The 27,865-nt window shown below is 42.2% G+C and overlaps 1 pseudogene; it reads right to left on the bottom strand.

Moving 5' to 3' along the window:
* Positions 1-27,865, bottom strand: LOC108714947 (annotated as a pseudogene).

The following is a 27,865-nucleotide window of genomic DNA, read 5'->3' as shown; positions in this document are numbered from 1 at the left end:
TTAATTTTCATTCCTGATGCCTGAGATGTTCTGGTAGTCTCTGAATAGGCGCTTGAATGGTTCCCAGCCAAAACCTTCCTGCAGCTGTAGCAGACGGACAGATCCCATAGTCTCATCCTGGTACCCCACAGCCCCCCTTACCCACATACAGTGATTACTATGAAACTGAGGGTTCAAACATCGAAGTGGAGTTCATTTTATTATATCAGAGGAAAAGCCAGATTTAGTCCAAGAAAGGAATATAATGGTAAGTATGATGCATATTTTTTGAGTTGTAGATTTTTTTTAACTTTTGATTTTTTTTTTAAACTTTTTTTTTAACTTGAATATTTAATGTTATTTGGTAATTTTTAGGGAAGTGGCTTTGTTTCCTGTGAAAGTTGAGTATATTCCCATTGCCTTCTCTGTAGCTAATTAAAACCCCTTCTTCCCCAGCTGTTCTCTCTTACCTGCTGCAAGTAAGGGGGATGGAGTGGGCAGGGCAGAGGTGGGATGGGTAGTGGGTGGGAGGATGGGGATCGGAGTGCGCTGGGCCCCTCTGAAGATTTTTATGCACTCGAGTTACACCACTGGCTTTTTTAATACTACTATACTATTTGAAGGACTTTTGATCACCCTCTTTCTAAACAGAATAGAAAAAAAGTTTGGGGGAAAGAAGGAGAGAGGGGGCAGTTTATTGGGTTGTGAGAATCCAACAAGTTCATTAGTTACAGGAGATTAGATCCAAGGGCCCCAAATTCTGTGCCTGTACCTTTGTGCCCTATAGAGTTCAAGTCAGTCAGTGACATTTCAATTTATGAACTGCATTTTATAAAAGTAACATTGCATTTATTCAGTTAGATATTATAAAGTTCTCTTTTATATTCCACTTCATGTGAGACTTATTTCTTATTTGATATAAGAGACAGAGGTTACCTGTAGGTAGGTCTCCAGTGCTGTCCATCCATCCCAGTGCTTTAATATGGCTCCACTCTTCAAATAACTTTTGATACAAGATCTCCGGGCGTCTGGCTGAAGTTGTGAATGAGCTTGATCCCGGGGGATCCCAAGAACTGTTTCATGCACATACACAGACCAAAGGTTACACGTGGCTTTTGTGGTATGAGGTGGAACTCCCATTCTTCTTTCTGCTGATTGTGTCCAAGTTCATGGATTGGTCCCCACATTCACTCTTTCTGTTTATGGAGATCAGTCAGTTCTTTCACAGATTCCGTAAGACACATGATGGGGTATCTAGAGTGCATCCAACCTATCAATAGATGAAAATACCCTCTTATACAATCAGCAGTGTGTGCGGCAGCTCCATGGTTTCTGTTTTCCCAACAGCAGAGGGCTCCCAGGTCCCAAGCATTCCAGAAAATAGATCCCATATCGGAACTAAAACATGTTCAAGAGCACTCTAACCATTTTATATTGATTTACTTTAATATTGGTCCTTGCTGGGGTATAAGCAGAGTCCCCATGCCTCTGTCTCTGTGTCTATACTGAGCAGGTGGCCATGAGCCCAGTAAGTACCTACCTACTGATATCTGCACATCTGCAACAAATCGCTCAGCCCGGGGGAATCTCTCTGGTGTTGCTGCAAGTTCAGTAATAGTGACCATGATCCTTTCCCAATAGGAGAGCAGGGATTCTGGATCCTTCAGTGAGTGAATAGAATATGAGGGCACCGTCAGTATAATGTTCCAGCTCAGCCCAAGGAGCAGGCAACTTGCTGATTATTTGTGACCAGGAATCAAGACTGGTTTGGCCTGTGGGGGGAAGAACAGTCTTAGGGTCAAACAAGTACAAGGGGTGCTGTGCACTGGTTTAGGGCAAGTAAGGGACGGCCTGGAATGAATTCATACCATGCGTATGATGGCCATGGAAACAAACAGGGTCAGACTGGGCTGGCGTAACACTGGCCCTGACTTTTTTGGCCCCTCCGGCCCAGACCTGCTCCCTGCACTGCAACTCGTCATATCTCCCTCAAAGACCTGATGCGTAGGAAAAAGGTGCGCGTGTGGGGGGGAGGGGGATGTGTGGTGGTGGCAGAGGGGTCCAGGAGGTAAAGGGATACAATTTGAATAAATATTGGTAAAACAGGTCAACCTTTAGACTTTTTGGGGGCCTGAAAAATCAGTTGCTGGAGGAGGGCACAGTAATATCTAGTTATGCCACTGCAGCTAATCTCTATAATGGATACATAATGTCAGACAGGTAGGAGTATTACCTTTTATATAGATTGGGGCTGCTTCTGCTCCATACACCTGGACAGGGATTGGACCAAAGTCACTGTTAGATCTCACAATGATGTACAGGAGCCCCCCCCCCCCCGAAACTGGACACGGGAACTTTCTGTCAATCAACTGGAATTTTGCGAATAATGACAAGAGCGCGATAAAGTGCTTCTTTTTCACTCAAATCATCTGACTGACACCCAATCTGCACCTGTCATTTACACCAAACACAATAGTATATATACACATGGAACATGGAGGAACAAAAAAAACACATCATGCCTGAGTGCAGGTAAAATGTCTACAAAATAGCAAAAAAAACGCACTCAACAGGCTCATTTAGAATAACTGATTTTAATAGAAAAACAAAATAAATTCCAACTTTTCGATCACATCATAGTGATCTTCCTCAGGTTAAAAACTAACAAGAGTGTAAACACTGCTTAAAGGAGAAATCAACCTGTGGGGGAAAAAAAACGTACCCCCCACCCCACCCCAGGTTGCCCTCCCTCCCTCCTCTCCCCAGGCTAACAACCCCCCCCCCCGGGGGGATGCCCCATACTCCATACTTACCCCATAGCGCAGATTCTTCCAGCGAAGTTCTACGCGTCCATCGTCCGCGTACTTGTTAATCTGATTGAGAGATCAGTATTTCTGCGCATGCGCAGTTGGAGCAGTTTGCCGGTTTGCGATAACTGCGCATGCGCAGAATTACACGGAAATTGCTGATCTCTCAGTCAGCTTAACAAGGAGCCGGAAGATGGACACATAGAACTTCTCTGGAAGAATCTGTGCCTGTTAAGTGCGTTTTTTGTTAAAGTTAACAACTTAAGCCGTCACTTCCTGATGACGGCTTAAGTTGTTAGTCGAAATTGGCACTAAAAGAAGTCCTGTGAATGCGGTTCTTTTTGGTAAGCTTATTATTGAGTCATTTAACCAGCACCCAGGCATTGATTTGGATTTTTTATGTGCACCAGCTCTTGGTCGGATATATATACTGTATATATATATATATATATATATATATATATTTTTCAAAATGGACCAGCACACCGTTTATCTTCAATCAAAAATAGTGTTTATTCTTCATACACTGTGCATCCAACGTTTCGGCCTGCATTCAGGCCTTTATCAAGGATCATATATGTATATATATATATATATATACACATATATATAACATAGTCACGACACTCAAAGGTAGAGAGAAAATTAGCCTTTTGCTCAGCTGCTTTAATTTACTGGAGTCAAGCTATCAGACTGTTTCTGAACAGCAGTCAAGCTATCAGACCATTTATTTCAATGCACACAGTCAAGCTATCAGACTATGCTTTTAGCAACAGCAAATCACATTTTCCGTGCATTCCACCACTACTGCCACGAAGTACAACACCACCTTACTCAGTCCACTTAGTTTAGTGAAATTTCACTGTCTAAATTTTTCGCCATACTTCGCCAAATATTGCAATTCACACTAAATTCTAGTCCTCATGTGCCGATTTCTGTTACCCATAGCAACAGCAAATCACATTTTCCGTGCATTCCACCACTAGTGCCACGAAGTACAACACCACCTTACTCAGTCCACTTAGTTTGGTGAAATTTCGCTGTCGAAATTTTTCGCAACACTTCGCCAAATATTGCAATTCACACTAAATTCTAGTCCTCGTGCCGATTTCTGTTACCCATAGCAACAGCAAATCACAATTTCCGTGCATTCCACCACTAGTGCCACAAAGTACAACACCACCTTACTCAGTCCACTTAGTTTGGAGAAATTTTACTGTCGGAATTTACCGCAACGCTTCGCCAAATATTGAAAATCGCACTCATTTCTAATCCTCATATGCAATGTTCTGTTATCCATAGCAACAGCAAATCACATTTTTCGTGCATTCTGCCACTAATGCCACGAAGTACAACAATACCTTACTCAGTCCACTTAGTTTGGTGAAATTTCACTGTCGAAATTTATCGCAATGCTTCGCCAAGTATTGTATTTCGCACTAATTTCTAATCCTCATATGCAAAGTTCTGTTATCCATAGCAACAGCAAATCACATTTTCCATGCATTCCGCCACTAGTGCCATGAAGTACAACACCACCTTACTCAGTCCACTTAGTTTGGTGAAATTTCACTGTCGAAATTTTTCGCAACACTTCGCCAAATATTGCAATTCACACTAAATTCTAGTCCTCATGTGCCGATTTCTGTTACCCATAGCAACAGCAAATCACATTTTCCGTGCATTCCACCACTAATGCCACGAAGTACAACACCACCTTGCTCAGTCCACTTAGTTTAGAGAAATTTCACTGTCGAAATTTATCGCAATGCTTCACCAAATATTGCAATTCGCACTTATTTCTAATCCTCATATGCAAAGTTCTGTTATCCATAGCAACAGCAAATCACATTTTCCGTGCATTCCACCACTAGTGTCACAAAGTACAACAACACCTTACTCAGTCCACTTAGTTTGGTGAAATTTCACTGTTGAAATTTATCGCAATGCTTCGCCAAATATTGCATTTCGCACTAATTTCTAATCCTCATATGCAATGTTCTGTTATCCATAGCACAAGCAAATCACATTTTCCGTGCATTCCACCACTAGTGCCACAAAGTACAACAACACCTTACTCAGTCCACTTAGTTTGGTGAAATTTCACTGTCGAAATTTATCGCAATGCTTCGCCAAATATTGCATTTCGCACTAATTTCTAATCCTCATATGCAAAGTTCTGTTATCCATAGCAACAGCAAATCACATTTTCCGTGCATTCCACCACTAGTGCCATGAAATACAACACCACCTTACTCAGTCCACTTAGTTTGGTGAAATTTCACTGTCGAAATTTTTCGCAACACTTCGCCAAATATTGCAATTCACACTAAATTCGAGTCCTCATATGCAAAGTTCTGTTATCCATAGAAACAGCAAATCACATTTTCCGTGCATTCCACCACTACTGCCACAAAGTACAACACCACCTTACTCAGTCCACTTAGTTTCGTGAAATTTTACTGTCGGAATTTACCGCAACGCTTCGCCAAATATTGAAAATCGCACTAATTTCTAATCCTCATATGCAATGTTCTGTTATCCATAGCAACAGCAAATCACATTTTCCGTGCATTCCACCACTAGTGCCACAAAGTACAACAACACCTTACTCAGTCCACTTAGTTTGGTGAAATTTCACTGTCGAAATTTATCGCAATGCTTCGCCAAATATTGCATTTCGCACTAATTTCTAATCCTCATATGCAAAGTTCTGTTATCCATAGCAACAGCAAATCACATTTTCCGTGCATTCCGCCACTAGTGCCATGAAGTACAACACCACCTTACTCAGTCCACGTAGTTTGGTGAAATTTCACTGTCGAAATTTTTCGCGACACTTCGCCAAATATTGCAATTCACACTAAATTCTAGTCCTCATGTGCCGATTTCTGTTACCCATAGCAACAGCAAATCACATTTTCCGTGCATTCCACCACTAATGCCACGAAGTACAACACCACCTTGCTCAGTCCACTTAGTTTGGAGAAATTTCACTGTCGAAATTTATCGCAATGCTTCACCAAATATTGCAATTCGCACTAATTTCTAATCCTCATATGCAAAGTTCTGTTATCCATAGAAACAGCAAATCACATTTTCCGTGCATTCCACCACTACTGCCACAATGTACAACACCACCTTACTCAGTCCACTTAGTTTCGTGAAATTTTACTGTCGGAATTTACCGCAACGCTTCGCCAAATATTGAAAATCGCACTAATTTCTAATCCTCATATGCAATGTTCTGTTATCCATAGCAACAGCAAATCACATTTTTCGTGCATTCTGCCACTAGTGCCACAAAGTACAACAACACCTTACTCAGTCCACTTAGTTTGGTGAAATTTCACTGTCGAAATTTATCGCAATGCTTCGCCAAATATTGCATTTCGCACTAATTTCTAATCCTCATATGCAAAGTTCTGTTAGCCATAGAAACAGCAAATCACATTTTCCGTGCATTCCACCACTAATGCCACGAAGTACAACACCACCTTACTCAGTCCACTTAGTTTCGTGAAATTTTACTGTCGGAATTTACCGCAACGCTTCGCCAAATATTGAAAATCGCACTAATTTCTAATCCTCATATGCAATGTTCTGTTATCCATAGCAACAGCAAATCACGCTTTTCGTGCATTCCACCACTAGTGCCATGAAGTACAACAACACCTTACTCAGTCCACTTAGTTTGGTGAAATTTCACTGTCAAAATTTTCCGCAATGATGCGCCAAATATTGCAAGTGACACTAATTTCTCCTCAAATGCAAGGTTTTGTTACCCATAGCAACAGCAAAACATATTTCCCATGCATTCCACCACTAGTGCTATGAAGTACATCATCACCTTACTCACTCCACTTAGATCGGTGAAATTTCTGGCATCTGTGCAAGAGATCAATGTGGGACATTTTAATAAGAATCTGGGACTGTGGGCTTAGCTGTCAAAATCTGGACTGACCCACAAAAAATGGGACAGTTGAGAGGCATGACATATGGTATGGCCAGCTTCTTATTGTTCTGCTCAATGATGCAAAATGCATCAGAATAACAAGCTGAAAAGAGAAGTTTAGACTCCATAGTGCATGGAAATCAGTCAGAAACTGCGGCCCACCATTCTTGCACAGATGAGCCTATGGAGCCTAAACATGATTACATAATATAAAGGACGGACCCCTTTCTCTCCAGTGGAGAGAAGTGGGACATCCAGTATGCAAGATGGTGTGCCCTTGTCCTAAACACAGTAAGCTCAAAATACCCATACGTTGCTGAACAAGTTATGTAGTAAACAATAACTACAAAGACTACTTGGTAAGATTCAAAAATGTCTTGACAGTTAGTCGACAAAAGTAGATAATAAAGGAGGCAAATGGGGGCAACACCAAGTTAACTTTAATAAATTAAATATTTTAACTATAATCCTTTATTTTATAATAGTACATTTTAATAAAATGCTTCATAGAAAGTGTAGATAAATATTTTGTTAGAAATACAAAAAATATAATTTACTGTAAATGCAAATCTAGAAATAGTTAAATAAAGTATTCAGTATTTCTCTAGCGGCCCACCTGTCAGTGAAGATGTCAGGGGTTTGTCTTCATTCACCTTTGGATTGATTATATCAGCTGGCTCCACCTTTTCCTCTCAGTTCTTTGTCCTGCCTCTGAGGTGAATGAAGGACAGATAGCAATTCTTCTTTTTGTTTATTTATAATTTTCTTTTATTTCTTACATACTCTAATCCAACTCTACAGGAATATGCTAAAACACAGCGGCACAAAAGGGACACACAGAGCTGTCCTTAGGTGCAATTGTACCACAAGGGAATCCTTGAATACGTCTCCTGAAAGACACACCGAGCTGTACGTCATATTTCCCAGACAACACACAGAGCTGTTGCTTTAGGGTCAGAAATGATGGGGCTCTAACTGAACACAGAGCTGTTCTGAGCTTAAGTGAGCATGGGGCATGCAGAGCTGCTTCACACTTAGCTAGCCACTGACTTATATCACAACCTTAGCCAGCCATTCTGTTTTCAAGCAGAGGAGTCACAGTGTGGGGTAACTATTGACTGTGGACTATGGTAATTGGTAACCATCAGGTGCAGCTATAGCTTACAAAGACTGAACTTCCACTTTGCACCCAAAAGAACCATCCGTTTGCTAGGTGACGATTCGCGCCGTATCTCCACGCCTATTCATAACTCTTGGTGTGCCAAAGTCATAAGCGGTCGCCTCCACAGTCCGCTCTTGAGCTGACAAGGCTGTAACTGCGCACTTTGCCGGAGCTTCAAGACGGGACACACTTTCCCAGGCATGACTGCGCAGTTACTGGGACCAGTGTCAGTATAGGTGACATCACTACAGTCCGTGAGTGTGTCATTATTACCACAATACACGCATTTGACTCAAGGGCGCTTTGAATGCGATCCTGTTAACCTATGTATACCACACTAATTGCATACCCTATACCAGTGATCCCCAACCAGTAGCTCGTGAGCAACATGTTGCTCCCCAACCCCTTGGATTGTGCTCCCAGTGGCCTGAAAGCAGGTGCTTATTTTTGAATTCCAGGCTTGGAGGCAAGTTTTGGTTGTATAAAAACCAGGTGTACTGCCAAACAGAGCCTCAATGTAGTTTGACAATCCACATAGGGGCTACTAAATGGCCAATCTCAGACCTTATTTGACACCCAGGAACAGTTTTCATGCTGTTGTTGCTCCCCAACTCCTTTTACTTCTGGATGTTGCTCACGGGTTCTAAAGGTTGGGGATCCCTGCCCTATACCCTACTAGGTTTTACCATACCTAACTTCACCATGAAAAAAACTGACTCCCTTGAGGAACTCAGAGATGATTTACAATCAACTAAAAAGACAAAAAGAATTGAAAAATTACCTAAATGTAAAAAATTTAAACATTTTCTCTGGAAATCAGAGAGAAACTACTGTTCCGATTGCAAACACCACACAAACATTGAGAAGATGCTGGAGGCACCTGTACTATTACCACAACCCGCCCAGCCTCAGATATCAGAGGGACCTGGCTCAATTTCCACTACACCCCCAATAGCCATTCCAAATACTCCTATTTCGCATACTCCTCCACAGAGCATAGTAGATAACCCCATTCCCTTACCTTGGGGTCAGAACTCAGCTCTAGCCTCAGGTTCTGCACCAGTACCTAACCAAGTGAGGGAATGTTTTTAATGTATAATGAATACGGTTCAACTCAAACAAACACGCAATACAACAAAAAGTGAAAAGCACCAATTCCACAGCCTGCCTTCTCTGAGTCAGAAGAAGGATTAGCTTCAGACTCTAATTGTCGGATACTGACTCAGAGAATGATAACTCTTCCTCAGCAAATCCTGAGGTAGCCAAAAAAATACTCAGAGAAATGCTAAAACTCTAGAGATAAGATATGAAACAGTAGCTTTATCAAAAGCGGATATTACCCAAACAATTGAAACTGAATGGTCTCAGCCTGATTTCAGGCTTCATTGCCCTCACTTTTTCAAAACCTACCCGGTGCCAGAGGACCATCAAAAAAAATGGGATAAAGCACTCAGGGCGGACTCTGTAGTTGCCCGGCTATCCAGACAGACTGCATTGCCTGCAGAGGAAGCAGCATTCAAAGACCCATTGGACTGACACATGGAGTCAACTTTGAAGAGGTCTTATATTCAAGCAGCAGCAATACTTTGCCCAGCAGCGGCATCAGCAGGTTTAGCCGGAACGGCAAAAACCTGGGCACAAGAACTGGCATGCCAGCCGCCATCATCTCGACAACAATTCCACACAGAAGTACAAAGGCTAACCACCACATTAATTTTCTTAGCTGACGCAGCTATCGAAGTGTTCAAACTAGCAGCTAAAACAGCAGCCAACACCGCGGTAGCGAGGTGCGCCCTTTGGCTCCAACACTGGTCGGGTGATGCAGTCTCAAAGTTGAGACTGCTTTTAATTTACCGGGGATTCCTTATTCAGACACAGAGCCGAATGCAGATAATTGTAAGAAACAAACTGCAGTGCTCGCACCTCAAAACAATGCTGGCACAGCTTAGAGTGGATATAACGGACTCCAAAACTACCGTACGTGAGTTAAAGGCAGACATACAGGCCTTAGCAACATGCACTGACCACATAGAGAACAATAGACCAAGTAGATGCACAAGACTCCCTTATCTCAGCATTGCAATTCAAAATAGGGGATCTGGAGGATCCCTCCAGAAGGAATAATATCAGTCTGAGAGGAGTACCAGAGGACATTACACAGCTACTGCTCTGCCAATACGCACAAAACTTCATACTGTCAGCACTGCTAGAAAGACTTGCAGATCACCTCCTTATTGACAGGATCCATAGACTCCCTAAGCCAAAAACCGCACCAAATATGTCATACTGAGAATTCACTTCTACCACACTAAAGAAGAATTGCTGCAATTCATGAGGAAACAGAAATCTCTCCCCCAACCTTATGAGAAAATACAAATCTTTGCAGACCTCTCTCCAACCACGCTTGCAAAGCAGCGTGAACTCAATAACACAAGCCCTGCAAGCCCATGGAGTACCATATAAATGGGGCTACCCAATGAAACTAATACAATGGCAAGAAACACAAAATCATCACAACACATCACAAGGACCAGATACTGTAACTGTGAAAAATAAACATTACAGAATGATTGCAGCAGCTGTAGCCTCTAACAAGAATAGAGGCATACCAATACTGGCAAAACCTAACTTGAATATACAAAGTACAATGCAACTGGCAGATCCCAAAGATAGATGCCTTGCAATAATATGTACCATAAACCAACAAAAATATACGCTGGTCAACCTCTATGCTCCCAACAACAGCCAAACCTAATTCTTTAGACAATTACTAGAAAAACTATCACCCATACAGCAAGGTACACTAGTAATTGGAGGAGATTTCAACACTATACTAGACCCTGAAATGGACAGGACCCCCCAGGCTTCCAACCTACCCAAAGTGTACAGATGCAAAGTTATCAAAGAGGCTAGGAACAAGATTACTGACTCAGCACAATCTATATGATGTCTGGAGAGTCCAAAACCATATTATAAAGGACTATACTTATTACTCTCCACACCATAAATAACACACAAGAATAGACTTATCCTTAGTACAACCTCAGACATTAAACCAAATAACACACAGCTCCATCAAATCTGCAACCTGGACACATCACTCAGCAGTAAATTTCACTCTAGAAGAAAAACATCAATTTTCCACCAGGACAACTTGCAGATTAAACAACTCACTCCTAAATGACCCCACACTAACTGACCAAATCCCCAAAGAAATTGACCACTACTTGATAAAAAAACACACCCAAGGAATAAGCAATTTCTCCCTGAGTTGTGCATATAAGGTGACTGTCAAAGGGCAACTCATAAGCATAGCTACAACTAAGCTAAGGCCAAGCAGAAACAACTACTACTCCACATCAATGAACTAGAACAAGAAACCTACAGTTCTCCTTCTCCCACCACGCAACACAATTATCTAAACTTAAAGAGGAATTCAACATCCTAGTCCTCCAGAGATGTCAGAACCAGCTACTCAAATTTCAAAGCCATACCTAAGCTATGGACAATACAGCACATGCAGCCCTAAAGAAGCAACTGATCAGGCAGGCCGCCCAAAATAATATAGCCAAAATACAAGCAACAAAGCAACAAATCAGGAAATTAAAATAAACCCCAAAGAAATAGGATTTTATTCTCACCTATACAACCTGAAAGACCTAGCACTACCCTTTACCAGAGATATTCAGTCATTCCTAGATACATTGCAACTCCCTGCTATCCGACAGGAAGCAACAGCTTTAATCCTACAAACGGAAATCCTAGCCACCATCTTTCAGGACTTACCTGTTCTCAAACCCTGGTCTGATTGATGAACCGTATCTGCATTAACCTACTCAGTCACTGGGGGTTTTCAGTGTGGATGTGGGTTAACTATCCTGTTGGTCATGGGTCTCTCTCTGCCTGCTGGTCTCTCCCTCCGCCCAACTCATTTTCATCATGTGTTACCAATTATTCAATTAAGGGACTTTATAAGCCCATTGGAAGCAACCCCTGGTTGCTTGATTATTGAAGCCCTTTCGCCAGTTCTAGCGGTGGTCTGTTCCTGTGTTCCTTTATTCCTGATTCCTGCTGGAGTTTCCTGATTCCTGCCATAGTTACTGAGTCCCTCCTGGTTCCCTGTTCCTGCGCCATGCCTGTGGTTCCTCTACTCCTTTTACCATTCCTTAATTGGATCTCCTAGTATTGACCTCGGCCTGCCCATCGGACTCTCCTTGTCAGCCGCCTGCCTTCGACCTTTGGCCTGGTAAAGGACTTATTACTTGAGCCTACATTCCTTGCTGCTGTACTCTTTCTTTAATAAATCTCCATGCTTACAACATGTCAGCTGCCTTTTAAGTACCAGTTTTATATTTCACACGTAACACAGCAAATAGGCTCCAACCTGCCAGCCACTCACCTGTGGCTCAGCATGACAGAAGCCAGATCGGAGGAGTCACCAGGGTCAGGAGCCAGATCAGAGGAGTCACCAGGGTCAGGAGCCAGATCAGAGGAGTCGCCAGGGTCAGGAGCAAGATGGGAGGTGTCGCCAGGGTCAGGAGCCAGATCGGAAGAGTCACCAGGGTCAGGAGCCAGAATGGAGGAGTAGCCAGGGTCAGGAGCCAAGACAGGAACATTGCTAGCGTCGAGAGCCAGGACAGGAACATTTCCAGAATCGGGAGCCAGGACAGGCCCCTTCACACCCATTACAGGTGGCAGACTGAGGCAGGCACCCATTACAGGTGGCGGATTTCCCAGGACAACAGGAAGACCATCATGAATAGCAACAAAACTGGTAGAATCTGGAGCTCCAGAACTATCTTATCATCAAAGGCCTACCCATGAACAAAGCACCGGGACCCAATGGGTTTACTAACAGATATTCCCAATTTGTCCCAAACCTCACCAGAATGCCAAACCAGGCATTCCAACTAGGCACATTCCTCAAAGAAATGCTACTCTCCCACATATCAGCAATACCAAAGCCAGGGAAAGATACAACACAGTATGCTAATTACAGGCCAATCCCCCTCCTCAACGAAGATCTGAAAATATATGATACCATCTTAGCACAAAGACTTCAACCCCTACTACCAGGCCTAATAAAATCAGTTTGGCTACGTAAAGGACGGCAGCTATATGATAACACTAGACGATTACTCACACTGACCCAACACCTGCTTAGAAGTAAAACACCCTCCATACTGTTAGCACACGATGCCGAAAAGGCGTACGATAGGGTGAACTGGCTATACAGTACACATGTACTACACAAATTTGCTATACCTGCTCCCTTGGTGATGGCTATCATGGCACTCTACTCCATCCCAACAGCGCAAGTTAACATCCAAGGTTTCATGTCTGATAACTTCTCCTTAACAAATGGGACTAGACAATGCTGCCCCCTATCCCCCCTCATCTACATCCTAAGCATTGATCCCCTAGGCCAGTGATCCCCAACCAGTAGCTTGTGAGCAACATGTTGCTCTCCAAACCCATGGATGTTGCTCCCAGTGGCATCACAGCAGGTACTTATTTTCGAATTCCTGGCTTGGAGGCAAGTTTTGGTTGTATAAAAACAGGTGTACTGCCAAATAGAGCCTCAATGTAGGTTGACAATCCACATAGGGGCTACCAAATGGCCAATCACAGCACTTATTTGGCACCCCAAGAACATTTTTATGCGAGCGTTGCTCGCCAACTCCTTTTACTTCTGAATGTTGCTCACGGGTTCAAAAGGTTGGGGATCTCTGCCCTAGGCCAACAAACACGGCAAGCCCAACATATACAAGGCCTCAAAATTGGACCTACTGAATACAACATTCAGCTATTTTCCGATGATGTGGCCCTAATCCTTACAAACCCATGTACGGCACTACATACTATTCAACTTCAAAAGACTATCCCACTATAAGCTCATTATGTCCAAAACCCAGGCACTCCCCATCCACATGGCGCATACTGAACTGCAGAGATTGAAAGGAGACTACAACATGGACTGGCAAGATACCTCTATTAAGTACAGGGCCACTCCAGCCATGAGGCAAGGTGAGAATTTTGCCTCAGGCGGCACAGAGCGGCCAGTTACCAGGGGCAGCAAAAAGCCACCTCTGATAACTTTAAGAGCCGAATTTCCATTTTTTAAAACGGAAATTCAGCTCTTCTAGTGCAGCAAGCGCAATAGCGCTCTCTGCAATAGCTTTGCGCCCCCTCCTCCACCCGCTCCGACAATAGAAGTTAGAAGCACCGAGTGGGGAGGGGGCGGCATCGGGGCTGCTGTCTCAGGTGGCAGCAGCCCCTGAAACATGCCTGATTAAGTATCTAGGAATCAACATCACAGCTAACCCCAATGCTCTATACCAGTGATCCCCAACCAGTAGCTTGTGAGCAATATGTTGCTCCCCAACCCCTTGGATGTTGCTCCTAGTGGCTTCAAAGCAGGTGCTTATTTTTTAATTCCAGGCTTGGAGGAAACTTTTGGTTGCATAAAAAACTGTAGTTTTGCCAAATAGAGCTTTCTGTAAACTGCCAGTTCACATAGTTCACAGCCCTTCATTGGCATCTTCGGGAACTATTTTCATGCTTATGTTGCTCCCCAACCCTTCTTACATTTGAATGAAATGTTGAAAAAGGTTGGGGATCCCTGCTCCATACCAACAGAATTTTGCATCAATATTGCAAGACTGAATGAACTGCAAGCCTGGAAAACTACCTTTGTGTCCTGGCTAGAAAGGATAAATGCAATAAAAATGCTGATGCTCCCCAAGATATTATATAAGCTCCAAGCACTCCCAATACCATTAGGAAATGCCTTCTTCCAACCACTGCTGAGACTCCTCATGTCATTCATCTGGGGCCCAATTAAGCCAAGGATCGCTAAAGACATTATGTATACAAACAAGAAAAAAGTGGGCCTGGCATGCCCAAACCTACAAAACTACTACAGAGCAACACTGTTGAGCCAACTAGCAGACTGGCAACTTCTCCCAAACACAAAAAGCTAGGTGGACCTAGAACACTGGATTTACAAAAATCAAACTAAACAAGCCATAACAACAAATTTATGGTCACAAGACAAAAGACCACAGTCAAGCAAGGACCCACTGCCACTACCAATGAAAGCAACACTACAAGTATCGCAAACCACAAAATCAACAGCAACTCTGGTCCAGTTCCCAGAGGTCTTAGCCCCATTAATAACATTAGAAGGGGCTATACAGGACTTAACCCTGACCACGTGGACTCAAGCAGGATTACAAACAATGGGGGACCTATACAACCAAGAAGGCATTAAAACCTTCACAACAATCCAAAGCAATTATGGGCTCCCCAACAACCAACTATATACAGTACATACCTACGAATGAGACACTACCTCCAAGCTAATAAATTACTAGCAACTTCACCCCCTACACCAGCGGTGCCCAGGATGTCAATCACGGTCTACCAGTAGATCCCATTAATGTTCCTGGTAGACCGCGACATGTCCTTGTGATTGGACTGACCGCCGCATAACATCTGCCTCTGTCGCTGTTACAAGCCTGGACTGCTCTCTCCCCATGGCTCCTCGGTGGACTCGCCAGCAATGCACACACAAATATCCGGGTATGGAAAGTTCAGTCGCCATGACGACTTTGCCAGCTCTGGAGGACTTTCACCAAAGCTTCCTGGCAGTGCCTTTTAGGAAACTGGAAAAACAGTAGTGTTTGTTATTTTGCTTCCTTTTTCAATGTGGTGGTCATGGGTATGTCACAGTAGCTTTGCCTGCAAATGCATCCGGGACTTTGCTGAGAGCCACTGACGTTTCATCCCACCCCCGCCAAAAACCGCATATGTGTCCGGGGCCTTATTAAACCATCAAGGTAGATCTCCTGATGGGGGCCAGGTGTCGAGAGTAGATCCCATAAAAAAAGTCCCAGACACTCAAAGATTAAACGGTTTTTACTTAAACCTCTTCCTGGTGCGAAAAAAGAGTGAAGATTCAGGCCAGTACTCAACCTGAAACCGCTCAACCCAATAGCAGCCAACCAATAATTCAAAATGCAATTAGTCCAGACAGTAATCGCAGTAAACCACACACTACAGGGACTATGGTCCCCAGAGGAGAGCATATTACTTGGGATGCACCAAATCCAGGATTCGGTTTGCGATTCGGCCTTTTTCAGCAGGATTCGGATTCAACCGAATCCTTCTGCACAGCTGAACCAAATCCGTATTTACATAATTAGGGGCGGGGAGGGAAATCGCGTGACTTTTTGTCACAAAACAAAGTAAAAAAATGTTCCCCTTCCCACCCCTAATTTGCATATGCAAATTAGGATTCGGTTTGGTATTCGGCCGAATCTTTTGCGAAGGATTCGGAAGTTCGGCCGAATCCAAAATAGTGGATTCGGTGCATCCCTACATATTACCCATTAATATCTAAGAACTCAGGGCAATCGCCCTGGCGCTGGAGGGATGGTCCACGTTGTTGAGAACCCATAAAATCAGAGTGCAATCGGACAATACCACAGCCGTGGCATATATCAACAAGCAGGGAGGGACACATAGTAAATTGGCCATGAAGGAACTGTCCCGAATCCTCAGGTGGGTGGAGCAGATGGTACCGGCAATATCTGCAATATCCATCGCTGGAGTACAGAACTGGCAAGCGGACAACTTAAGCAGATTGACTAAGAAGAATGGTCGTTAAACAACAAAGTGTTCCTACAAGTAAGGCGCAAGTGGGGAATGCCAGAGGTGGAAATGCTAGCGTCCAAACTCAAAAGGTCCCACGCTATTGCGCAAAGATGAAGGACCTCAAGGCAGTGTTCATAGATATGCTTGTCCCGCCTTGGAACTTAAAGATGGTATATGCATTCCCTCCACTCCCCAAACTACCCAGAATAATCAGAAAGATGAAATTCAGCAGCACCAGCACGATCCTAATAGCACCAGACTGGCCCAACAGAGTATCGTAAACAGACTTCATTCAGTTATCAGTAGCAAGACCCTGGTGACTACCTCAGAGACCCAACCTTCTCAGGGCCCCCTCAATCATCCAAATCTACCCATGCTCCATTTGACAGCCTGGCTCTCGAGGCCAGCTGGTGGACCCAACACAGGTTTTTCGCAGAACGCAACAGATATATTACTTCAGGCACATAAGTCGCCCATGGGTAAAGCATACTACAGAGTGGCGCACCTTTCTTACCTGGTGTGACCTACACCACATACATTTGCAGACTGCATCCAACCATTCTGTAATAAAATTTCTCACTGAAGGTTTCCAAAAATGACTTAGTTTACACATGCGGAAGACCCAGGTCTCCGCCTTTCGACTCTCACACTCACTGGGCAGACGACAATGCAATCCAACAATTCTTCAAGGGGTTGGCCTGTAAGAGACCACCCCTGAGAGAGAACCATTACCAACCTGGGACTTGCCACTAGTGTTAGCTGCCTTGCAACAGCCCCCATTTGATCCACTCCCGACATGCAACCTCAAATGGCAATCTCTCAAGGTAACTTTCCTCATAGCTATAACAAGCAAATGAGTGTTAGAGATTGCCACCCTCTCCTTTAAGCAACCATGGCTCACCATCCACCAGGAAAAGGCTGTACTCAGAACCATTTCTGGGTTCCTCCCTAAAGTGGTGTCAGAACTTCATATGAACCAAGACATTATTTTACCATCATTTTGCCCAACACCGACAAATGCAAAAGAAAAACTAATACACAAATTGGATGTAGTTAGAGCTTTTTACCTAAAGCGATAAGTGGCCTACCGCCGCTCTGACAATCTTTTTTTCTCCTACTCCTTTACACACAACGGTAGAGTTATTTCTAAGAGAACTATTGCATGTTGGTTGGTAGAGACCATTAATATGGCCTACGACCATAAAAAAAAAAGGTCCAGACCATTCGTAGTGAAGGCTCATTCCACTAGAGCACAAAGTACTTCCTGGGCGCTGCAAAACATGGCAACAGCAGAGCAAATCTACAGAGCAGCAAACTGGACCTCACCAAATACTTTCATTAAGTTTTACAAGTTAAATGTTTTTGCTTCACAGTCTGCCATGTTTGGCGAAAAGTTTTACAGGCTGCCGTAGCATAATTATGTAAATTACGCTTCGCACCGTTCAGGTATACCCACCCTTACAGAGGGACAGCTTTTGTACGTCCCCTGGCGTCTGCACTGACAGGAGGGCCTTTAGAGAAAAGCGGATTTTGGACTCCCTGGAAAATCATTTTTTAGTTGTCAGTGCAGTTAGTCCCACCCAGGCTGATTTTAGTATGGGCATTGGGACCTCTTCTCGCTATATAATCTACCTATTGTCTCTTGGCCTTCCAGCTTCCCAATAGAACTGAGAGGAGAAGGTGGAACCAGCTGATATAACCAGAGGGAGAGACATGGAGAAATCAATTTTCTGTCCTGCCTCTAGATGTGAATAAAGACAAAACACTGATGTCTGCACTGACAGTTTGGGCATACAAGAAAAGGATTTTCCGAACATTATATAATATACGCAAAAAAAAAACCTATAATTACAAAAAAAAAAATACTAACATTATAATACCACAGTACAAATAAAATACAAGCATTTTGCTCAAATTTCATGAGGAAATTTCTTGAATTGTGCTTTATTCCACAGGCAAACCATATATAAGGTTAATAATCATCAGTTGTGTTAAATCGATTTCAAAGCATATACCTGTTACAGATAAATGTATATGTCATTAAATCTTCATCAGAAAATAATATTTTCACTGTTAACAAGCCATGTTAATATTTTTAGTATTTTAATATAGTGAGTAAGTTTGTGTTGTACTTCATGGCACTAGTGGTGGAATGCACTGGAAATATGTTTTGCTGTTGCTACGGGTAACAGAACTTTGCATATCAGGACTAGAAATTAGTGCGACTTGCAATATTTGGTGAAGCGTTGCGGTAAATTTCAACAGTGAAATTTCTCCAAACTAAGTCGACTGAGTAAGCTGGTGTTGTACTTCGTGGCACTAGTGGTGGAATGCACGGAAAATGTGATTTGCTGTTGCTATGGGTAACAGAAATTGGCACATGAGGAGTAGAATTTAGTGTGAATTGCAATATTTGGCGAAGCGTTGCGATAAATTTCGACAGTGAAATTTCACGAAACTAAGTGGACTGAGTAAGGCGGTGTTGTACTTCGTGGCACTAGTGGTGGAATGCACGGAAAATGTGATTTGCTGCTGCTATGGATAACAGAACTTTGCATTTGAGAATTAGAAATTAGTGCGATTTGCAATATTTGGCGAAGCGTTGCGGTAAATTTCGACAGTGAAATTTCACGAAACTAAGTGGACTGACTAAGGTGGTGTTGTACTTCGTGGCACTAGTGGTGGAATGCACGGAAAATGTGATTTGCTGTTGCTATTGGTAACAGAAATTGGCACATGAGGACTAGAATTTAGTGTGAATTGCAATATTTGGCGAAGCGTTGCGATAAATTTCGACAGTGAATTGAGTAAGGTGGTGTTGTACTTCTTGGCACTAGTGGTGGAATGCTCAGAAAATGTGATTTGCTGTTGCTATGGATAACAGAACTTTGAATTTGAGGATTAGAAATTAGTGCGATTTGCAATATTTGGCGAAGCGTTGCGGTAAATTTCGACAGTGAAATTTCACGAAACTAAGTGGACTGAGTAAGGTGGTGTTGTACTTTGTGGCAGTAGTGGTGGAATGCACGGAAAATGTGATTTGCTGTTGCTATTGGTAACAGAAATTGGCACGAGGACTAGAATTTAGTGTGAATTGCAATATTTGGCGAAGCGTTGCGATAAATTTCGACTGTGAAATTTCACGAAACTAAGTGGACTGAGTAAGGTGGTGTTGTATTTCGTGGCACTAGTGGTGGAATGCACGGAAAATGTGATTTGCTGTTGCTATTGGTAACAGAAATTGGCACATGAGGACTAGAATTTAGTGTGAATTGCAATATTTGGCGAAGCGTTGCGATAAATTTCGACAGTGAAATTTCACGAAACTAAGTGAATTGAGTAAGGTGGTGTTGTACTTCTTGGCACTAGTGGCGGAATGCTCAGAAAATGTGATTTGCTGTTGCTATGGATAACAGAACTTTGAATTTGAGGATTAGAAATTAGTGCGATTTGCAATATTTGGCGAAGCGTTGCGGTAAATTTCGACAGTGAAATTTCACGAAACTAAGTGGAGTGAGTAAGGTGGTGTTGTACTTTGTGGCAGTAGTGGTGGAATACACGGAAAATGTGATTTGCTGTTGCTAAAAGCACAGTCTGATAGCTTGACTGTGTGCATTGAAATAAATGGTCTGATAGCTTGACTGCTGTTCAGAAACAGTCTGATAGCTTAATTTGGGGATGAGTGGCTGCCCAAACATTCAGGGGGGACTTGTCTAGGACTTCTAGGGGTTCCCAGAGAATCGGATATTCAGGGGCCCACTCTCTAAACCAGACACAAAATAAATAGACATAAAAAAGGAGTGGGACAAAGAACTAATAAGACCTTAGAGGCAGGACTGAGGCTCATGAATTACAGCAGTCATTTTAGAAATATCTGCTGTTTCTTGTGTTCAACACATTAAGCAACTAATTTATCAGCATCAAGTTTTTTGGGGTAAAATTTGTAAAATGGAATTCAAATTTCCAAATTTTTAGAGATTCATTATGCGTAAAAAAATTGTCCACTAAAATCTGTGGGGTTACTGTGGAAGTCAACAAGAGTAAAACTCAAGCTATTTTTCAATTAATTCGAAATTGGACTCCTTGAAAATGATGAACAGAATGTAATTTTTCTGCATATATACACAATCAAGTTTTTGAGATTCAAGATCTCAGAAATAAACGGAAAGCTTTCTGCTAATTCTTAGCTTTTCCCTAAGCTTATCAGCTCAATAGCAGTACAGAGCTCACTGAGCATGTGCAATAAATGGTCCAATAAGATCCAAGATGGGGAGCTGGTCTTGCATTAATACTGTTATATGTACTGCTTCCTTCCCAGGATTACTGCTGTTTTGCATACAGACGTGGAGAGGGTGTTAGATGCCTGTTATCAGCCAATCAGCAATCAGTGTACAGACAGTAAGAAAATTAAAAAAAATCGAATTGGTGGTTGTGATCATCTGCACTGGTGTAATTTAAACCAGCCCCATAGCATTGTCCCTCTATTCCTCAGTTACCCAGAATCCTCGATGCACAACTGAGGCCTGGGAACTCAAGAACTGCCACCTTTCTGGGAGCCAAGTACAGGCCAATGCTTCTCCAGGCATCATCACCTAGGGCAAAGAATAAAAACACATATATCGTGCCCAGGAACCAATGAGGAAGCATGCAAAGGATTGTATGAGTTATTAGTGGGAGTGGCTTGGTTCAAGGGATGGAACCAGCAGTGTAGAAAGTGTCACAGTGACACAATGGTAGTAGCCTTGCAGTGCTGTGGGCCTAGTTTTAATTCCAGCCAGAGCACTATCCCCATGGATTTTGTATGTTCGTCCCATGCTTGTGTTGGTTTTCTCCCACACCCAAAAAACATACAGGCAGGTCAACTGGTTCCTTATAAAAATGTTCACTAGTGCTTGTGATGTGATAGGGACCTTACATTGTAAGCTCCAGTGGGAAAGGGACTAATGTGAATGATTTATAATCTCTGTACAGCGCCGTGGAATATGTTGGTGCTGCATAAATTAATAATATTGCTTTATACATGTATGGAATTACATGGAATTTTGTTATGTAAAAATAAAATTAAAAAGTGGGTGGGGTTCCCCTTTAAAGAGATACTGTCATGGGAAAACATGTTTTTTTTTTTTTTCAAAATGCATCAGATAATAGCTTCTGCACTGAAATCCATTTTTCAAAAGAACAAACAAATTGTTTTATATTTCATTTTGAAACCTGACATGGGGCTAGACATACAGTATTGTCAGTTTCCCATCTGGCCACAGTCATGTGACTTGTGCTCTGATAAACTTTAGTCACTCTTTACTGCTGCACTGCAAATTGGAGGAATATAACCCCACCCCCAGCAGCCCATCAGCAGAACAATGGAAAGGTAAGCAGATAACAGCTCCCTTGTAGATATAAGAACATAACTCAATAGTAAAAATCCATGTCCCACTGTGACTCCTTCAGTTACATTGAGTAGGAGAAACAATACACTTGTTGGTTTAGGAATGAAATTTTGTATTGTAGAGTGAAGTATTTGCAGTGTCAACAGTGTCATTTAGGAATAAAAACGACATCATAAAAATCATGAAAGAATCCCTTTAAGGAGCATCACTGAATAAGACTTTACCTGGATTTGTGGCATCGATATTAACAGAGATTAAAGGTTCCTGTTTCAGAATATTTGATTCATCGTACACATTGAAGGATTCATGGGACAAATGCAGGATTAAAGCTTCCTTGGAGTTGCGACTCACGGGCCACTTTTGGCTGATATTGGGTATATAAGACTCTATCATCTCTAGCAACTGACTTTGAATGGAGCTGACGATAGGACTGGCTGGAAGTCTCATAAAGGCAGTGACATCTCGCATGAACTTGTCTATCCAGGTGCCCAAGGGAGGTTGCAGCTCTGTATCTCTCTGCAGTTCAGCATTTAAATGATGGAGTGCTCTGAGGAAGTGATACTGTTCTCTAGCTACATTGGGCTTGATTGCTTTATAGACACCCTGAGAAATGGTTCTTTCCAGAATGCTAATGCCAAACTTGTTCAATATTTTGTTTCCAGGGTAGTGGGTAAGGACATCTAAGGTAGGATTCTGAGATGACCACCACCAGGCATGGCCAGCAATAAGAAGTCCTCCCCCCTCTGCAACAAACTGATGGATTGCCTTTGCTTCAGCATCCCTGTAGGACTCACAGCAGTAGACACTGAACTTGGGAACTAAGCCTGACACCTTATAGGGTATGTTTTCCTTATGCAAAATCTTAGCAAAGTCTCTCAGCTTGGGATGAACACCAATACTTTTCTTGTGGCCTATGTCCAGCCAAGATATGGCATTTAGGATCAACATTTTCAGTTCTGGTATGAAGAGGTAACCTTCATGTGTAACTACAACTACACTCCCTTTCCCATAATAAGCAGCACCAACAAAACATTGTTTGTTTTCACTCAATCCAACGGGAAACGATAGAGCTCCATGCAAGAGAAGATCTGAAGGGATGCTTGACCCACTGATGTCCAGCTGAGAAACTCCATTTAGAAGGAACTTCTGATCAACTGAGAAGTCACAACTGCACAAGAGAGAGAGAGAATGTAGAGGTTTTAATAATCAGTAGAATTGAGAAAAGAACATGGTTACTGTGAAATGGCACCAGAGGAATAGAAGACATCACATGTGACGTGAAGGGAAGAAAACTGAACTTTACATAAAATGCAAACTACTGAATTTCTGAAAATGATTTTCTCACAAATCCACAAGTGCACCATTCCTTCCTTTGTCTGATACTCAGTGGCAGATTTACACCTAGCACTGTCCCAGGCATGGCCACTAATTGCCCCAACAGACTGGAACATATATAGCAAAGTGTTTGTGTATGCCCCAATTGTTTAGGACAGGCAGTGTCGGACTGTGATGCCAGGCAGGCGCTCCACCAATGAGGCGAGTTGAGGCACTTGCCTCAGGCGGCAGCGCGCCCCTGGTTGCCAGGGGTGGCAAAAATGCTGCTCCTGGTAACTAAGAGACACATTTCTGCTTTTCAACCCGGAAATTCAACTCTTCTAGTTCTGCACTAGTGACGTGGACCACCCCCGACCCCTCCAGCGCGACGTGGACCGCCCCAAACCACTCCAGTGCTGAAGAGGTGAGTTCCATGGAGTGGGGGTGGCAAAAGGAAGGTTGCCTCAGGCAGCAAAATGACCAGTATTGCCCCTGATGCCAGGGGCCCAACAGAAAACCTTAGACCGTGGGCCCACTTTCCAAACAATTATTCTTCCTCTCCTCGCTCAACCCCTTTATTCTCCTAGTCTTTTATATTTACTCACTATATTTATATTCTTCTATTATTATGCTTTTTCCCCATAAAGAAATAGGGAATGACCATGAAATAAACTAAATGGTTAGAAGCAAAAGGCCCACTAACACCTTGGCCTGGTATACCGGTGGGCCAGTCCAACACTGAGGAAAGGGGTAACTTAAGTGTGTCCCACCACTAGAAACCATGGGAGAAATAAACTAACCGCCAGCAACAGCTCTAAATACCCTGGTTTGCCTAAATATCCTGGTGTTGTTGGAGGTTTCTTCAATATCATTTTTTTTACTATGGACCATATTTGAAAACTAGATAGATAGATGATGGATCAATAGATAGAGATAGAGAGAGATAAATAGATAGATGAGGGATAGATAGATAGATAGATAGATAGATAGATAGATAGATAGATAGATAGATGAATAGATAGATCATTGATAGATACTGTAGATAGATGATAGAGAGAGAGATAGATAGATTAGATAGATAAATATATATATAAAATAGAGAAATGATAGATAGAAGATAGATAGATAGATTTAATAATCAATGGATAGATGATGGATAGATAGATTCAACAGATTAATCAATAGATATATAATAGATAGATGATAGATAGTTAGATAGATGTATCAATAGATAGATGATAGATCGCCACTCACTTTGTGTTAATTGGAGCATGTGGGATATTTTTAGTCACAAGGAAATCTCCTGTCTCTCCAATATACAGATATGATTCTGTTTCCTGGAAAATGGAGGAGAACATGCTCCCCTTTATGGCTGTAAGACCAGTTCCAAGCCTGAGCCCCAATCAGCAGGCCTCATCCTTCTTGTACAAAAGAGATGATCTCCTGAGCTTGGTGGCCATCATATCCATTAGTACAGAAGACATCCAGGCCGTGTGCCAGGGTGGAAGTGTTTTAGATTTTGAATCCAGAGTCAGAAAGGCCATTTGCTAATACCTGTAATGTATCATGTACCCCAATGTTGGCTTCTGAATTTGGACTCCGCCAGGAAACAGCATTTTTCAAAAAGACCATAAACTCATTCTTGTTGAGATAATCCTCATGAGCCATAACCACTATTTTCCCTTTTCCATAGTGAGAGGCGGCGATGAGCACATCTTGTCTGGGAGACACAAGCAGAGGGAATGCCGTGTCCCCCGTCAGAAGCCGCCATATTTCCTGTGGAAACACTGGTAAAACTAATAGTAAAAAAAAATTTTTGTTTAAATCAATCAGCAATCCGGAAGGCAAAGAAAGGAAATGAAGAGTTAATTGCAGTGGAGGTGAAAACTAACCCTTAATTTTTTTTTAAATATATTAATAGTAAAAAGATGCAGTTTGAGAGTGTTGCTCCATTAAATAATGGTACCAGTATGGTTGTAACAGATACAGAAAAGGCAAATGTGCTAAATCAGTTATTTTCTTCAGTGTATACAATAGAGGAGTCTGAGTTCCCAGGCTTACTTTGTAGCTGCACTAATGGCTCAGATCAATCTAGTCAGTGGCTGACTCAGGATATTATTCATAAAGCTTTAATAAAAATGAATGTAAACAAGGCTCCAGGGCCTGATGGCATACACCCCTGGGTTCTAAGAGAGTTTAGTTCAGTTTTAGACCAGCCCCTATTTCTGATTTTCTCAGATTCACTTTCATCTGGTATGGTGCTTATGGATTAGAGAAAAGATGATGTTATTCCAATATTTAAAAAGGGATTATAATCTCAGCCTGGCAATTATAGGTCAGTAAATTTGACATCTCTGGTGGGCAAATTATTTGAAGGCTTGTTAAGGGATCAAAATTTAGTCCTAGTGAATGGCATTATGAGCAGCAATCAGCATGGCTTTATGAAGGATAGGTCATGTCAGACAAATTTGATGATTGGTAAGTAAGATTCTGGACAGTGGGGGGGGGGGCAGTAGATGTGATCTATTTGGATTTTGCCAAAGCATTTGATACTGTGCCCCACAAACGACTGCTTTCTAAACCAAAGTCTGTTGGGCTTAATGAAGTCGTTTGCACATGGATAGGAAACAGGCTACAGGATCGAGTACAGAGGGTGGTTGTAAATGGTACATTCTGTACTTGGAGTAAGGTTCTTAGTAGGATTCCTCAGGGCTCGGTATTGGGTCCACTTTTATTTAACTTGGAAAAGGACCTTGGAGTCCTTGTAGATGATAAACTTGGCTGTAGCAAGCAATGCCAGTCAACAGCATCAAGGGCAAATAAGGTATTGAGCTGTATTAAAAGGGGTATAGAGTCACGGGAGGAGGGGGTCATTCTGTATAGAATATGCTGTACAGTTTTGGTCTCCATCACTCAAACAGGACATTATTGTATTAGAGAGGGTACAGAGAAGGGCAACTAAGCTGGTAAAAGGTATGGAAAATCTTAGCTATGAGGAAAGATTGGCCAAATAGCAAAGTTCTGTACTGACCCAGAAAGCAACCAGAGCTCCCATAAGGCCAACTGCCAGTTCAGCCTCTTCTTGATGGTATTTCCTCAGTCTAGTCAAGTGTCTTTTTAACATGCTGTTAAAAAGACAGGAAAATTGGAGTTCAGGGGTCCCCATGATGAGCTAAAAACCCACACACTTCTTAAAGGAACAATAACAACAAAAAAGTAGTGTGTTGTAAAGCAGATGTTAAATAAATAATGCTAAACATCAGACATGATGGGTGTATCATTGGGAGTCCATACAGCTGCTTGCCATGTATCTTCTACCACAGCCAAAGGGACATGCCCCGGTTCAAAACGCAGTCAACACAAAATATTTATATCAGAAGATATATGTCCCAAGGCTTAAATCCAGTAAAAACAAATTGTTTATTAATGTTCACATGTTAAAAGATAGATACATACTGACCCCACATGGTCCACCTTACACGTTTCGTACCCTCCGGCACTTAGTCATAGGTGTCTCTAATGGCAATACATTAAAAAACTGGAGAGTGACATTATGGAAAACAAAAAGAGGAAATACAATAGAGATAGTCTTGACTATATGAAAGATTAGGTGTATAACTGGGCAAGTAATAGACAATAAAACAGTAGAGAATACAATGGCCAGCGCTCAATCCTTAAAAACACTAGTACTCCAAATAAAGTAAGCTTCTCTAGTGTTGACAGAGATTCTCTCGATGGTTCCCTTGCTCGCTCTTCTCCTATTTCTTCACAGAAACAGAGTAAAAGAAGTGAAAAAGCAAAGGATGTGTTTGTGGGGGAACAACATTTTTTAAAGAAAAGCCAAACAGGTGCCGGTCAATGGACACAGAAAAATGCGAACTGAGAACTGTGGAAGCGACAACCATAGGAGCTGACCAGAGAACAGGAGGACAAGAATCGATATGGACTACGAAAGAAACATCCGAGAAAGTACTGAACTTATCATCAAAGGACTTAAAATCATTACAAGTACAAGTATTGAGCAAGGGACTTTCCTTTTCTCCTGATAGAAATTTTACCACCTTTGATACAATTGTTGAAGTAAACAATTTTGTGCGTAGAGTTGTATTGAAAAAGCATTTCCTACTAATAAGACAAGAAAATGAGTTACTGACAATAGGAAGTGAGAGTACACAGCAGGATGATGGGATCAATGGGAGATTTAAAAATAAGAGTGAATTTTATCCAGTACAATTGAGGGGCCCCTTAGTGGAACAATTTCAGAAGAAAATTGAGGAAGACTTATGGGGTTTGAATAATAAAGTGAAGGAACAGGGCAATAAGCTAAAAGAATTGAGTGTGAAAGAGAAACAAGGGAGGCATGGTGGTAATACAGGATACCGTGGTATATAGGAAAGAAGCACTTTGGGTGATCAGGAAGCATATGTACAACTAAAGGGAGACCCTTCAAGGCAGTTTCAGACTGAATTGGAGTGTCTAATCCAGGAGGTAATGGAGAATAATGTAATAAATACTGCATTGCATGATTATCTGTTTCCCCAGATGATAATTATTCCTACCTTTTATCATCTCCCGAAGGTCCACAAGAAGGAGAGGCCCCCAT

Source organism: Xenopus laevis, chromosome 4S (assembly GCF_017654675.1).
Source record: "Xenopus laevis strain J_2021 chromosome 4S, Xenopus_laevis_v10.1, whole genome shotgun sequence".
Lineage (NCBI taxonomy): Eukaryota > Metazoa > Chordata > Amphibia > Anura > Pipidae > Xenopus > Xenopus laevis.
The sequence above is the reverse complement of the archived record's forward strand: the minus strand, read 5'-3'. Positions and strand labels throughout refer to the sequence as shown.